This window comes from Anomaloglossus baeobatrachus, chromosome 2 (genome assembly GCF_048569485.1).
Source record: "Anomaloglossus baeobatrachus isolate aAnoBae1 chromosome 2, aAnoBae1.hap1, whole genome shotgun sequence".
Taxonomy (NCBI): domain Eukaryota; kingdom Metazoa; phylum Chordata; class Amphibia; order Anura; family Aromobatidae; genus Anomaloglossus; species Anomaloglossus baeobatrachus.
The window spans coordinates 699,534,484-699,550,794 of NC_134354.1; the positions used below are offsets into that span (position 1 = coordinate 699,534,484).

Genomic DNA, 16,311 nt, shown 5'->3' on the forward strand with positions numbered 1-16,311 from the left:
TATATATATATATAATATATATATACATACATACATACATACATACATACATACACACACACACACACACACACACACACACACATATATATATACACATATACATACATATATACACACACACATATACACACAAAGATATGTATATATGTATATGTGTGTAGGAACAGAGTTAATTATATTAGTCCGGCCCTCTAAACACCATCCCAATTTCTCATGCGGCCCCATGGGAAAATGAATTGCCCACCCCTGCGCTATAGTGTTGTTCTTTGTTTGGCACGGTCACCCAATCAGGCATTGCTGTAGTGATCACTAATCGGAATAGAGGGGCGTGAAAAAAGGCAACGCAAAACATGTCTAGGGGTAAACACCACACTTCTATCAAGGTCAGAGTCGTCGCATAGCAACGCGTGACACGTCCCAACGACCGTCTGAGGTCGCTATGATCGCTGCTCTGTCGCTGCTTAAAATTACATGTTTGACAGCTTACTAGTGATCATCTAAGGTCGCTGTTACATCACAGGAAATGGTGACGTAACAGTGACGTCGTTGTGTGTGACCCAGCTTAAGTGTACGTTTCTAGCGGCCTGCATTTACTGCAGAAAGGATGCAGCAAGGATATAGTTGCAAAAATGTCACACTACAAGGGTGAAATACACAGCGACATCCGCAGGAGTGACATACCACAAGACTGACGTGGCCAGCATTGGCAAATTTGTACCACAAATATATACTCGTATAGTAGCAAGTGCACAAGATTCCTTGCAGTTCTGGGTTCAAATCCCACTAAGGACACCATCTGCAAGGAGTTTGCATGTTCTCAGTGTTTCCGTGGGTTTCCTCCAGGTTCTCGGTTCCTCCCACACTCCAAAGACATACAGATAGGGAACTTGTATTGTGAGCCCAATGGGGACAGTGTTGCCATTGTATCACTGTGGAATTAACAGTGCTATATAAATGAATATTATTATTCCTTAAAATACCCTATATGGGTCTCAGTAAATGGAGAAACTGAAAACAAATTTTTTAAACTATTAAAAAAATAAATAACACAAATAAGACCACTAATTGTGCTGACTTGAAGAATCATGTTACCAGGTCACCACATAATGATCACCATGAAAACCAAACCCAAAACACAACGGTGAAGTTGCAATTTTTTGTCACCGTATCACCCAATGAGGATTTTTTCCTATTTTTCAGCCCCGTATATCCTACAGTTAATGTTACATTCAAAACTACGACTCCTTTAGCTAATAATAAGCCCTACTGTATATGAAGAGGATAAAAAACAAACTAAAATAAGCCCTGCAAGGAAGGGTTAAAGAAGTTGCTCTGTCGATAAGTAACCAAACCTGATATCACCCGGAAATGCAAGGGAATTTTTCATGCCATTGTCTCATTTCCCGCTATACCTCCCCCCCATTGGTCAGTTGGCACCATACACACGCTGTAGATAAATGTAACACCCTGATCGGTGGTTTCTGGCCGTAGCTTATCACTGATTATTTTAATTGGGGTTTGTGTAAAGACGACGGAGATATCTCGGAGGCAGAGGATGCAATTTAAGACCAGGGATTGCAACCAAATCCCTGACAAGAATATCTCCCGGTAACTAATCCATCAGTGCTAATGATTGCTGGTGTCATTAAAGGATATGCAGTCAGTCAGCTCCAGCCGGCACAATAACACAAGCAAATACGCGCTACCATCTTCATAGAGACCCCCTAGTGCCCACCGAGGGCTCAGGTCAGAAGTCGGTAGAAACAGCGCACGAGCGTATGGGGGGGAGCCACGGAACACGAGCGTATGGGGGGAAGCCACGGAACGCAAGCGTATGGGGGGGAAGCCACGGAACGCAAGCGTATAGGGGGGAAGCCACGGAACGCAAGCGTATAGGGGGGAAGCCACGGAATGCAAGCATATGGGGGGAAGCCACGGAATGCAGGCGTATGGGGGGGAAGCCACGGAATGCAGGCGTATGGGGAGGGAAAGCCACGGAATGCAGGCGTATGGGGGGGGGTAAACTGTGTAATGTAAGCATATGGGGGTAAGCTGCGGAATGAAAGCGTATGGGGGGGGGGTAAGCCGCGGAATGCAAGCGTATGGGGGTGGGTAAGCCGCGGAATGCAAGCGTATGGGGGGGGTAAGCCGCGGAATGCAAGCGTATGGGGGGGGTAAGCCGCGGAATGCAAGCGTATGGGGGTGGGTAAGCCGCGGAATGCAAGCGTATGGGGGTGGGGTAAGCCGCGGAATGCAAGCGTATGGGGGTGGGTAAGCCGCGGAATGCAAGCGTATGGGGGGTGGGTAAGCCGCGGAATGCAAGCGTTATGGGGGGGGGTAAGCCGCGGAATGCAAGCGTATGGGGGGGGTAAGCCGCGGAATGCAAGCGTATGGGGGGGTAAGCCGCGGAATGCAAGCGTATGGGGGGGGGGGGTAAGCCGCGGAATGCAAGCGTATGGGGGGGGGGTAAGCCGCGGAATGCAAGCGTATGGGTGGGAGGGGGGGTAAGCCGCGGAATGCAAGCGTATGGGTGGGTAAGCCGCTGAATGCAAGCGTATGGGGGGGTTAAGCCGCGGAATGCAAGCGTATGGGGGGGTAAGCCGCGGAATGCAAGCGTATGGGGGGGGGTAAGCCGCGGAATGCAAGCGTATGGGGGGGGTAAGCCGCGGAATGCAAGCGTATGGGGGGGGTAAGCCGCGGAATGCAAGCTTATGGGGGGGGGGGGGTGTAAGCCGCGGAATGCAAGCGTATGGGGGTGGGGGTAAGCCACGGCATGCGAGCGTATGGGGGGGTAAGCCGCAGAATGCAAGCGTATTGGGGTTAAGCCGCGGAATGCAAGCGTATTGGGGGGGGGGGGGGTAAGCTACGGCATACGAATATGACCAACATCACTTACAAGTTTGGTTCACATTTCCTCCAGCACTATTTATGGCAGTCCCCATAGACCTCACTGGCAAAGTACTCTCAGTCATTCAAAGCCAATGTCATCGGAAAGGTAGAATGTCAGTAATCACTATACAAGATTTAATGCAATCCTCTGTCAAACAAAAAAAACAAAAAAAGGTCACAATAACAAATAGTGGGATACCAGCAGTGCACCCGACCCTATAGCGTTACATTATAAGGACATTAATGTCCATCTCCAGGGCCGGAATAGCTGCGCGTTAGATGGAGCTCAGTGGGGGATTTCGCTGATCACCTGTAAATGCAGCTTTATGTAACGTCAGTCTTATGACATGGCTTATCAGTCAATCCTGCGCAGTCCAGAGACACAAAGGTGTTCACATGCCCCATGTCCCTGCATTGCAGAGATTGTAGTGTAAAGTTATGATACGTGAACACGACCTGAAGAGCGCACACCGCTTATCAGTGCAAGAAAGTAAATAATCCAAGACACAATCCAGGTCTAAAGGTGCATTCACACCTAGTGATTATTGGGAAGGACAAAAGCACACGGGGTGGAAATGAGGTGAAAGACCAAAATTCATCCTGCTCTTAAAAAAAAAAAAAAAAAACACAAAAACAAAAAAACAATGACAATAGTTCAAAGTTATCGCATGAACAGACCTTAAATAGGGTGGATAAAGATGGCAAATTATAATCTCCAGGACATAGTTCTGATTGAGCTCTGAAGTGTCCCACTAAAAGACTTTTCACGGTAAAGATAATGAAGGGTTTTTTTTGTTTTGCCTCTCCATTTAGGACATCTTATCGACATATACGGCAGGTAAGGAGTTACTTTTTTTTGCCTTTTTTTTTTTTAAAGACCAGTGGGTATTTTCAGAGCGTTTTCACTGGGGGCGTGTACTTCTTCCCCCTGTATGATGCTGACCAATCATAAGCAGGCAGCAACACAGAGAAAAGAAGGACACGCCCCCACCATAGCTGACAGCAGGTTTCTCAATGACATAATCACAACAGCCCTGATCTCTCTGCAGAGCAAAAACACAGCAGACAGGAGTGTAAATACTGGCACCTTTCATCTTTCATCTCCAGGCAGGCGGTTTGGCGGGAAGGGTAATGCAGCAGAGCAGGCAGCACTATGAGGGGAGGGTTGACCGAAGGTTTGTAACGTGACACAGCTGAACTCCGCTGTACTGCCCTTCCCATACATGGACTGTCAGGAGATGAACGCACAAAGATGCCAGTAATTACACTCTGCTGTACGCACAGCAACTGGCCCTGGCGTGAGATCAGACTGTCACCACATCGCACAGGGGTAGTCTGATCTCATTTTATGGTGGGGTTTGTACTTTGAGTGTTGCTGCCTGTTTATGATTAGTGAACATTGTACAGGGGGGGTGGAGTACACACCCAATGATACCAGTGGTAATACCTACTTGGACTTAACAAAAATTAACTAAAATGAAAGCACCACTCCAGAGGGAGGGGGGGGGGCGGGTTGGGGTTTCAGCACTGGAGTGGCACTTTTAGGCTGGACTCAAACGAACATAAAAAAATGGTCCCATTCTTGTTTGCGAGAGTCGGACGAATTTTTCTCACTTGTCATCCGTGTGCTGTCGTGTGCTGTCCGTTTTCTCAGCAGCTATTAGTCATTTACAGTCAATAACATGAACATTTACAGTGTTCTATGCTACATGATAGAATTGTATTCATAAAAACGGATGTCACTAGGATGGTCCGTGTGCCGTCCGTTTGACGTCCGTTTTTTTTCTCAAACCCATAGACTTGTATTGGCGAGTCAGAGACATTTTACGTATGAATACGCAGCATGCTGCCGCTTTTCTCGCATCCAGAATCTGGATGCGAGAAAAGCTGACCAACAGCTCGCACTCATAGAATAACATTGGTCCGAGTGTAATGCGAGAATTTTCACGCTCGTGTGAGCGTACCCTTAATCTAAGGTCCCTGCCCCTACTCTTATACTCACCATCCAGTGTCTTCACCTTCTACAGATGTCGCCCAGTCCCTCGGCACCATCTTGCGTTTTGAACTCCTGACTGTCTGGAAGTCAGAAGTTACGTCTTAAGAGTGCCAGAACGAGGCTCTCAGACATGCATTGAAGAGAGACCTCCAGGAGTGTCTGAGAACAGAGGAGAACGCCGGAGGGCGAGTACAAGATGGGGCAGGCAACTTAGATTTAAAGCATCTCTATCTCCCCCTAGCTTTATTAAAATTTTCTATTCTTGATGCTTCAAAAACCGCACGAAAACCACATCCGGTTTTGACATTTTTTTTAATCACAGCGTGCAGAAAACGTCTGCATCAAATCTGCAGAGTGGGCACAAAGCCTAAAACCTCCAACTCTTCACGAAAGTCATATTGGCAGAGCCATCTTGAAGCTTTGTAGGACACTGGTAAAATTAACGCCTTCACATTTTGCTGCATGGAGATAACTGATACATTTTCTACATAACATCTCGGACGTCATTTATATCAGTTTCCTGCAGCAGATGATTTAGGAGATTAAAATTGTGATTAGAAACTTTGCTAGTGTTCAGCTAGGAGTGTAACGGGCAGGTTTTATTTTATTTATTTTTTTATTTATTTTTTAAAAAAATGCCACCAATAGTTTTACCCCCCCCCCACTTAAGAAATATGCAGAAAGCAATACAAAAATAAAATAAAATGAGATGTATTTGTTACAGAACTTCCTGATGCACCTCCTCAGACATTGGTCACCGTCCGATCATTAACCCTGCGGCTGCAGCAGTCACATTTATTCTACTGGACCACAAGTGCCCAGACTGGACGGGACAGCAATATGCATGTGGGTTTATGGGGTCCTGTTTTGTTTTTTTAAAATCAAGAGAATGGACAAGTCCTTTAAAATGTAAAAGTCTATTTAAATTTGGCGGTCACATTGCCATGATCAGGATCAGTTGAGCGTTTGGTGCTGCAGAATCTCCGCACCTAAGGCTGCTTTCACACATCTGGTTTTTGCTGAGCGGCACAATACGGCGCTTTGCAGAAAAAAAAAAGCAACTTTTTTTTGCCGCCGGTTGCGTTTTTTCCCGCATAGACTCGCATTAGCGCCGTATTGTGCTGCATGGCCTTGCGTTGCGTCCGTTTTTTGCCGGATTGAATGTTGCCTGGCACGTTTTTTGTTGCGGCAAAAAAAACGCATCGTGCGATTTATAATGCAAGCCTATGGACGCCGGATGCGGTTTTTTTGCACTGCGCATGCTCAGTATCAAGCCGCATCCGTCAAAAAACGGACGGGCCGCATGGAAAAACTTATGCAACGGATCCGGTGATTTCGCCGCATCCGTTGCATAGATTTTTAAGCCGGATTGAGCCGCACTGCAAAAAACCAGATGTGTGAAAGCAGCCTTAGTTTACTTGCGATTTTAAAGCTGCGGGTATTTTTTTCGCTCCTGTTGGATGTGTCCTCCCTTATATAAATTAGTTGTTTGGGTTTTTTTTTATTTGTTTTTTACACTTCCTGCTATTGACATTGTTAGGTGCGGATTACATGCTTTTTTCATGTGTTTCCGCAGTGATAACACACCAAAAATGCACAGAAAACTCAGCGTATCCACAAGATAACTGGATATGCTGCGGATGGGAAACCGCATAGCAGGTCAATTTACACAGTAAAAAGGAAGCTCAGTGGGCATGAGATTTCTATTAATCCCTTCCACTTTGCTTGTACTGCAAAATGCTGCATATATAAATATCCAGCGTCAAAAACGCAAGTAACACTCATGGTGGGCACGTACGCTGACACTTTCTGTATCACTTTTTGTGGAGGGAGAGGCTGAATGAAGGTTGCTTATGAAACAGTTTCTTTTATGGCTGTGATTCAATCCAGTGCTAATAGCAGCACACAGGCTGCACCCAGCACGGCCGGCGCCTGCTCAACCTCTGCTGCCCCATCTTATTATATCCTCAGCATGTGCCACTGTATGGCTATGTGCACACATTGCATATTTGGCTGCAGAAAATCTGCATGTTCTCACAGGAAGAACACTGCGGAATAAAAAAAGCATGCATTTTTTGCAGTGGTTTTTTTATGCGTGCACACTTCAGAATTTTCAGACTTTGCTCGCATCAGGATTTCCCTGCAGATTTCTGAAACGCGGCAAAAACACATCATGTGCACACAGCCTATATTAGGCTCTGATTTCCCAATACTAACCCAGGCGCGGTAACCACTACAGCCATATGCACAAAGAATGAGGCGGCTATATTGGAGGATTTAACCCATTAGTGGTCACCAGTAAAACTTAGGCTATGTGCGCATGTTGCGTAATCTCATGCGTTTACGCTGCATCTAGCACTGCATTGTAAACGCATGCATCCTGCGTCTCCAGCACAATCTATGAAAATTGTGCATATTCCATCCGCATGTTGCGTTTGAGAGCGCAGCGATTTGCATGCTGAAATTTTGATCCAAATCGCTGCGCTCAAAACAGTAACATGTCACTTATTTTGTGCGCTTTGGATGCAGCTCCCACTCTGTCTATGGGAGAGGCAGTATCCAGAGCGCATGAAATCTGCATCTATTCTGCAGACACACTGCAGCCATTACACAGTGTTTCTGCAGCAATTTGAAGCGCACATGCACTGCCAAATCGCTGCAGATTTTTCAGCATGGACACTACACAACGTGCACACATAGCCTAGAACTGACCTGAGATAAGTGAACAACTCAGTCATACGCTTGCAAAATCCCGGCCTTAAAAGACAATCATTCACATTTTGAAGATTCCAAATATATCTCTCAGATCATAATGATCTAAACTTACCATTATCATAACATAAAATAGGTCATTGAAAAATCTTTGAGAGGATTAGAAACAGTTTAAAATGATTGCCACATAAAGTGACATTTCAGTTTGGAAAGTTTGGCCTGTTCACTAAGGGGTTAACAGCTCCTATAGAATTAAATGGAAACTGCAATACTTCGACTGGAGAGAAGCCATTCATTTCACCAATCTGTCCCTGAACGATGAAGGAACCTCACCCAGCAGGATAGGGTCAGGAGGCCAAAAATGCTGGAGGGCTGGAGGCCATTATGGTGTATCCTATGGCCCTATCCACCCCCCCCATTATGGTGTATCCCATGGCGCTCTCCCCCCCCCATTATGGTGTATCCCATGGCGCGCCCCCCCCCCCCATTATGGTGTATCCCATGGCGCGCCCCACCCCCCCCCTATTATGGTGTATCCCATGGCGCGCCCCCCCCCCCCCCATTATGGTGTATCCCATGGCGCGCCCCCCCCCCATTATGGTGTATCCCATGGCGCGCCCCCCCCCCCATTATGGTGTATCCCATGGCGCGCCCCCCCCCCATTATGGTGTATCCCATGGCGCGCCCCCCCCCCCATTATGGTGTATCCCATGGCGCGCCCCCCCCCCCCCCCCCATTATGGTGTATCCCATGGCGCGCCCCCCCCCCCCATTATGGTGTATCCCATGGCGCGCCCCCCCTCCATTATGGTGTATCCCATGGCGCGCCCCCCCCCATTATGGTGTATCCCATGGCGCGCCCCCCCCCCATTATGGTGTATCCCATGGCGCGCCCCCCCCCCATTATGGTGTATCCCATGGCGCGCCCCCCCCCCATTATGGTGTATCCCATGGCGCGCCCCCCCCCCCTTTATGGTGTATCCCATGGCGCGCCCCCCTCCCCCCATTATGGTGTATCCCATGGCGCACCCCCCCCCATTATGGTGTATCCCATGGCGCCCCCCCATTATGGTGTATCCCATGGCGCGCCCCCCCCCCCCCCCATTATGGTGTATCCCATGGCGCGCCCCTCCCCATTATGGTGTATCCTATGGCGCGCGCCCCCCCCCATTATGGTGTATCCTATGGCGCGCGCCCCCCCCCCCATTATAGTGTATCCTATGGCGCGCCCCCCCCCATTATGGTGTATCCTATGGCACACCCCCCCATTATGGTGTATCCTATGGCACACCCCCCCATTATGGTGTATCCTATGGCACGCCCCCCCCATTATGGTGTATCCTATGGCACGCCCCCCCATTATGGTGTATCCTATGGCACGCCCCCCCCATTATGGTGTATCCTATGGCGCGCCCCCCCACGAGCACTGGTGAGTGCCATGTACTGTCAGCTGAATTTGCTGTCTTTAGTAAAAGCTGAATACAAGGCTCCGGAGCTCGTCTTCTCTTATTACCAACGTGGCACAAATATTTAGAGGAAAAAGAAACAGTGGAAATTTAGCCTAATGAGAGCGCTCCCTGCTCGCGCTGACTGACAGTGCGCAAATATGCACAGAGCTGGTTCACTACCGCCATTCGGGGCAAGGGGGGCATCACCCTCCTGTGTACAGCATGCTGGGTCATGTGCTGTGGAGAGCCGGTGATATATGGGGGGGAGGGATGCCGTCATGTCCTCTCCTCGCCCGTACTGTTTATGGGCGCTTTGTGGACTAGTCATACCCCTGTTGCAGATATTTGGGGAGGACTCCACACTGATAAGCCACAGCTCATCTGCTGCACGTGCTTCTGGGTCCTGCATGTAGCTCAGTGTACAAGCAAGGCCGAATTGCTTTGATAAAAAAATAAAAAAAGGGAAGATTTTAACTGAAAGTGATTCAGCCTCCGGTCACAAGATTTCATAGTGAGGGCAGCGCTCTATAGCCAAAATATAAATCAGGACTAATCAAAGGAAGACCTTTATGTCTGAGGAGAAACCTTTGTACCTTCCACAAACATTATGGTGACAGCAGCAGCCGATAACCGGAGGAGAGCAGGCAGCGCACACTGCGGTCACTGTAGGACACGGGTACACAGTGATTTCACCCCTAAATAGGTCCAAAAAGTGGTGTAATCTGCATCTAGTTCTGTAGCTGGGATAGGTAAAGGGGTTTCCACTATGATACCGATGACCTACACTTAGAACAGGTCATCAACATCAGATCGGTACCGGTGAGACACCCGGCCTACAGCCATGGCAGGGCTGCAGCTAGTGGGGGTGTCAGGAGCAGCAATCACATATTAATAGTGACACGCCCAGCCCCAGGGCCTTAGGCGATGCTCTGAACCGGGCCGGACTAGTCCGGAGATGTCAGCGGTGGCGGGTCCCGGTTCTGTGACCCTGGTGGTGTCTCTTCTAATAAAGGGGATGATGATGATGGGAGTTGTAGTTACAATGAAACAGTTAGTGACGCCACCTGTGGTTTTGCGGCTATGTGAGCTATCGCTGCGCTGCGTGTTCCCCAGGCAGGTGGTGATGGCGCAGCTGAGGTGATCTTGGTCCCCACAGGTGGAGCGGACCCCGGGGCCACCGTTGGAAATATGAAACGTCTACGAGGGCAGGCTGTGACGCAAAAGGAATGGAGACTACACCGTGGCTTTGCAACAACAGTCTCTTACTCACCGAGCCAGCTTAGTCGACCACGGTATGTTGGGTTCCCCAGTGATCGGCATCCGCCGATCCTGAGCAAGTCTGAGGCCAGTAGCGGTACACCCTTTGTTTGCCTTTCCTGTCGTCTCGACTGCGCTGACTCTCACCCGCCGGTCCTGCGCCTCCACACACAGTGCCCTGAGCCAGGGGCCGTGGACCTTTAAAGGGACTTCTGCCTGCCTGGCTCCCTGATCCTCTGCGACCCCCTTCCAGTGGATTCGTGTGCTGCTTGTGGCCCAAAGGTGCGTACAGCCACCCTGGCCTCCGCTGTTACTAGAAAGTCCTAAAGTCTTTTCCTAGCCTAGGGACCGGGACCCTGTTTGCGACCAAATCCCTCCACTTTGAGATGTTGCTTGTGGAACAAGACTATAGGGGAGTCTGGCACCCCTCCCCTAAGTCATTGGGATTCTCCCTTCAGACCCCCAGGGTCCGGACCCCTAGTCCTCCCAACTCGCAACTGACCCTGTCAACTATCAAACTTAGCTCCGCCCACTCACCACAGACACCTCCCCCAATCACCCACCAAGATCCACCCCCTGGCTGGTTCCAGACACAGTGCATGGGGCTTAAGTGCCATAACCAGATTACTGGTCCCAAAGCATTAATGGGACCTGCTCAGCCCTGATCTAATGTGTGAGCTAACAATTGGGTGTCTGCAGGTTTTTGGTGCATGAACCGGTAGATGGCCTCTTTCTTACCCAGGATGGGGCACCACACCTCCGGCTGAGGTGCAGGGCCTCTGTGGTGACAGTAGCCTCAGGGGCGCCACAATAACATAGTAGTCATAACCCCGTTAAAAGGAAATCTGTCAGCAGGGTTTTCAGCGTAATCTGAGACCAGCATGATATAGAAACAGAGACCCTGATTCCAGTGATTTGTCACATACTGGCCTGCTTGCTGCAGTTGATAAAGTCACTGTTTTCTCTGCTGCAAAAGTAGTTTCCCAGAATTCTGAGCTCTATATAACCCAGTCCAAACCACTGATCGGCAGCTGTGTACACTGTGCATAGGCAGAAAGATGCCAATCACTAGTGAGGCAGGGTTATCCAAAGCTCTTGAATATGGAGGACTACATGGCAGATTGTTTACTAGTCCTTAAGTGGTATAAAAAAAAATAAAAAAAAAAATAAAAAAGGTGTTTTATCAGCAAGAGATTATAAAAATTACAACAAGCCACCCAATAAATGGAATCGCTGGAATCAGGTTTCTTTCTATATGTTATGCCGATTTTCAGACTAGGTGGCAAAAACCTGCTGACAAATTCCCTTTGGTTTGTTTGGGTTTTTTTGGTTTGTTTTTTTTGGGGAATGGGAGGGGGGGGGCAATAAAGCCCCTGTCCACAGTACTGATCCATATCTGATTGCTGGAGGTCAGAGTACTAGGACAACCTGCGATTACTAGAACAGGACTCCCAAAGTTCCCTACAGGAATAAAGCAGTCGTGCACATATAGGACTTTTGTATATGGGTCTGACAACTCGGCTGTCTTTATTAGTCCTAGAAAAGTGGTGCACACAAGCTCTCCATTCACACAGGAGGGACTCCAGGACCCCCCATTCCCCCAGTCACTGGACGCTTCAGTAGTGGGACCCCCATCATTCATTGATTCATCACTTAACCTGCAGATAGGTTATTGTTAGTGGCGGGTGAGCACGAAAATGCTCAAATGCTGGTTACTCGATATAAGCAGGTCAGACACTAAATGATTACGCTTTAATGCTCCATTGACATCTATGGGGAGACTGGCTGTCATATGGCCTCTGATGAAACAGACATACGCTCCACCTGGTGAAGACAGACATGGATCCACATGAAAATCTATGTGAAACAGTCTGAATAAGCTTCCTATTGATGTCAGTGGGAGAACGCAGAGGCACATGGGACTGTTTTGACTTTTTAATTCATTGAAGCAGAAAAAAAAAAAAAAAAAAAAAAAAAAAAAGCCTCTTACACAACCACGTGCAAACAGAAAAAAAGAGAAAAAAAAAAAAGTTTGTTGTTTCTTTTTTTTTTTCAGTCAGAACTGCGTACTGTTGTCTGTGTTATAAATAGAGGCACTGATGACCAGATATATTGGATATGTTGCGCTTATGGTTAACAAGGGGTTTCCCATTCCAGATACGACTAAAAATCTAAAAAGGTCCTCGCTGTGCGGACACGTGTAATGGTGATTCTCCATCCACGTTATCACAGGAGGAAGAAGATACCTGCTGACATCCACGGGCCGTCCATGTAATGCTCGGAGCAGCACAGGGCACCAGAAGACACGTACCCCAAATACTAGTTATGGGGTCCAAAACCCGTGATCCCCCCTTACATCTATAGATGCCAATAAATCATATAAAATAAGTTGTCGTGTCTTAAATCACAGGCTATTTTGTTTTTTAGCTTAAAATGGACACCAACTGTGCCTGATGGATGAGGCGTGTGCCCAGGATCAGGACCTGATCTGCGGGGCCGCGAGTCTCCTGCGCAGGAGACCGCAGCTGCTCGTGCCCCCTGTCAGGGTTCAGAGCGCCGCGGTTTCACTTGCGACTCTGCAGCAAAGAATTGACATGCTTGTGGCTTTGAAAGCCGTACCGCAGGTGAGTTTTCGCTGCGGGATGTACACGCAGAGCGGGAATGGGATTTCTAGAAATCCATCCACTGTGCCTGTACTGTACAATGCAGCGTTTTGGACACAGCAAAAACACTGCATCCAAAACACCGATCATGGGCACTTTTGGGTTTCACGTATGGTGACAGTCATTTTATCTGGGTACAATTTTCTGTGGTACCCCTAAAGGAGAAGAGTGGTATTAAAGCATTTCTTATTACCTACTACAATGGAAGTGATAAACCATAGATCAGTGGGAGTCCAGACTCGGAGATCCAGCAGAACGGGGTATTGCCTTCCCCCCACCTAAGCAAAGCAGCAATGTGCACACTATACCCCCACTCCACTGATTCTCTACAGGACTGCCAGAGAAAGCCCTGTATGTATACTACTCTGGTCCAAAACCTACCCAGTTAAGATGACAGTACACGGGCAGAATCTGTCTGTCAATTCTCATGGGCCCGTTCCTACTCCTAGAAGCTCCACTTCAGAAAACAGAGAAATCGACAACACCCGTATGGTGAAAATATATACACTACTGCGGATGAAAAACCGACCATCGTGCGGATTCTAATATTGGGAAAATGGACCCACGTATGAACATAATGTAGGTGCGTGCCCACCATCAGTGTTTGCAGAGTTTTGGATGTAGTTTGTTTTCACTGCACCCAACACGATGCCTTGTACAGAAGCACGGTGCGTGTACGGCCCGCAGAGAAAACTGACCTGCCGTGCCACTTTCCGAGCCGCAGCATGTCAATTCTTTGCTGTGGAGTTGCAAGCGTTCTCCATAGATAGGACACAAGGGGGAGACCGCAGTGCCCCGAATCCTGATCATGGGCACGGACAGCCGCGGTTTCCTGCAGAATAGACTCGTGGCCCCGCAGGTCAGAACCCGCCACGTCCAGGAGGCAGTGGGGCCTGATCGTGGACACACACCCTAAGAGACTTTACACACTGTTTATTGGAGGCAAATATCAAGACGTCTACTACAGTCCGTCTGTCCCCAATAGCCGTATACACCGGAAAATGATGCACAACCGAGAACATGGCGACTCCGGCCGCACCATTATACTCAACAGCCCCGTCCGTGCAAACACCCCAATCCCGATTTATGGGGGTCCTCGGAGCCACTGAACAGAGGAGATACAGTGCCCTAACACAACAAGCTCCCCCAATTCTCTAAATTCATAAAACCCGTAGCACGCCGAGGTACAGTATGGAAATATTAGAGATCCATATGTAACGGGTCAGAACTACAACCATGTACAGGGAGATTTCACATACAAAGTAGTCGGCCGGTCCCATCAGAATCACAATATGTATGGGGGGCTCCCGCCTCACGAGGATGAAGGATTTCAATTACGCCATCTCTTCGTTCCCCATTACGCCCTTATATTGTGGGCACATGCCAGTACTCATCCGGCAAATTAGTAAAACGCTCTTCCTTCAGGTGATCGGATCATTAATGCTGGCAGAAATCCATCATTGTTGGCAGCGCTCTGTGTAAACAAGGGATGTGCTGCCGAGAACACGTCACTGAAGAGCGGAGCCACTGTGCGGAGATCTGTCCTCAGCATTGTCCGGACCCCATGAACGGCAGGACAGTAAACAAGCGCCAGATTACTGGTATGTAGTCAATTCGTGGTCAGTTAATAGTCAGATGTAGGACTGTGGAAAAGCAACATTACTCCCCTCTCCCCATAGAAAACACATGAATGTCTGGCAAAGCAAACACTTATCTAAGGTGCATGACCAGAAAACAAGTAATTATCCCTTATTTGCTAGAATGGCAATAACTTGCTGACGGGTGGTGGGACCCTCACCGATCATCAGAGGGGAGCCTTTATCCAGGTTATGTACAACCTCCGCTCCATTCATTCTCTAAGGGGAAAACCTCAGTGCAGCTAGCAGCCCGTTGAGAATGAATGGAGCGGAGGCAGCGCACTGACACTGCGTTCTACAAGGCATAAACGTGCCCTGTCGTGCCGATCGGTCGGGTCCGAGTGCTTCATGGATTCAGTGAGGACCTTCTCTCGAGAAGCAGGAGCTGCCATCAGCCTAAGCCAGGCGTGGAGCCCTCCGTCTACTGAGCCTCTGTTTGTTTTGGGATATGTACTGAGCAAGCTCCAGAGGGGTCTACACTTGGGGTGTGGAAAGTGTCCTATAGGGGGGGGATATGGCACGTACCATCTACTGTAGGGTGTGGCATATACATACATCACAATATACAGTATGTGCGGTATATAGTGACCAGCTGCTGGGGCAAACCTCAAGAGGGGGGGGGGGTCATAACAGGACTGTCGTATACCAGCGGTTATAGAGGGGAGAAAAAAATTTTTTTTAGGACCACCGATGTTCCATATCGGAAGTTTCGGACATCAGGACACAAAACCATCTCTGAGCAACCACAAATAACAAGAGGCTCACAGGTGACAGAGGGGAAGAGGGCCCCCCCCAGAGCGAGGCTCACAGGTGACAGAGGGAAGAGGGCCCCCCCCCAGAGCGAGGCTCACAGGTGACAGAGGGGAAGAGGGCCCCCCCCAGAGCGAGGCTCACAGGTGACAGAGGGAAGAGGGCCCCCCCCCAGAGCGAGGCTCACAGGTGACAGAGGGGAAGAGGGCCCCCCCCCAGAGCGAGGCTCACAGGTGACAGAGGGGAAGAGGGCCCCCCCCCAGAGCGAGGCTCACAGGTGACAGAGGGAAGAGGGCCCCCCCCCAGAGCGAGGCTCACAGGTGACAGAGGGAAGAGGGCCCCCCCCCAGAGCGAGGCTCACAGGTGACAGAGGGGAAGAGGGCCCCCCCCCCAGAGCGAGGCTCACAGGTGACAGAGGGGAAGAGGGCCCCCCCCCAGAGCGAGGCTCACAGGTGACAGAGGGAAGAGGGCCCCCCCCCAGAGCGAGCTCACAGGTGACAGAGGGGAAGAGGGCCCCCCCCAGAGCGAGGCTCACAGGTGACAGAGGGGAAGAGGGCCCCCCCCCAGAGCGAGGCTCACAGGTGACAGAGGGGAAGAGGGCCCCCCCCCAGAGCGAGGCTCACAGGTGACAGAGGGGAAGAGGGCCCCCCCCCAGAGCGAGGCTCACAGGTGACAGAGGGGAAGAGGGCCCCCCCCCAGAGCGAGGCTCACAGGTGACAGAGGGGAAGAGGGCCCCCCCCCAGAGCGAGGCTCACAGGTGACAGAGGGGAAGAGGGCCCCCCCCCAGAGCGAGGCTCACAGGTGACAGAGGGGAAGAGGGCCCCCCCCCAGAGCGAGGCTCACAGGTGACAGAGGGGAAGAGGGCCCCCCCCCAGAGCGAGGCTCACAGGTGACAGAGGGGAAGAGGGCCCCCCCCCAGAGCGAGGCTCACAGGTGACAGAGGGGAAGAGGGCCCCC

At 49.8% G+C, this 16,311-nt stretch overlaps 1 protein-coding gene across 2 annotated transcripts in view; it reads right to left on the minus strand.

Moving 5' to 3' along the window:
• CERS5 (ceramide synthase 5) overlaps positions 1-16,311 on the minus strand; it is an 81,474-nt gene that overhangs the window by 64,131 nt on the left and 1,032 nt on the right. The gene's annotated exons all lie outside the window — the stretch shown is intronic.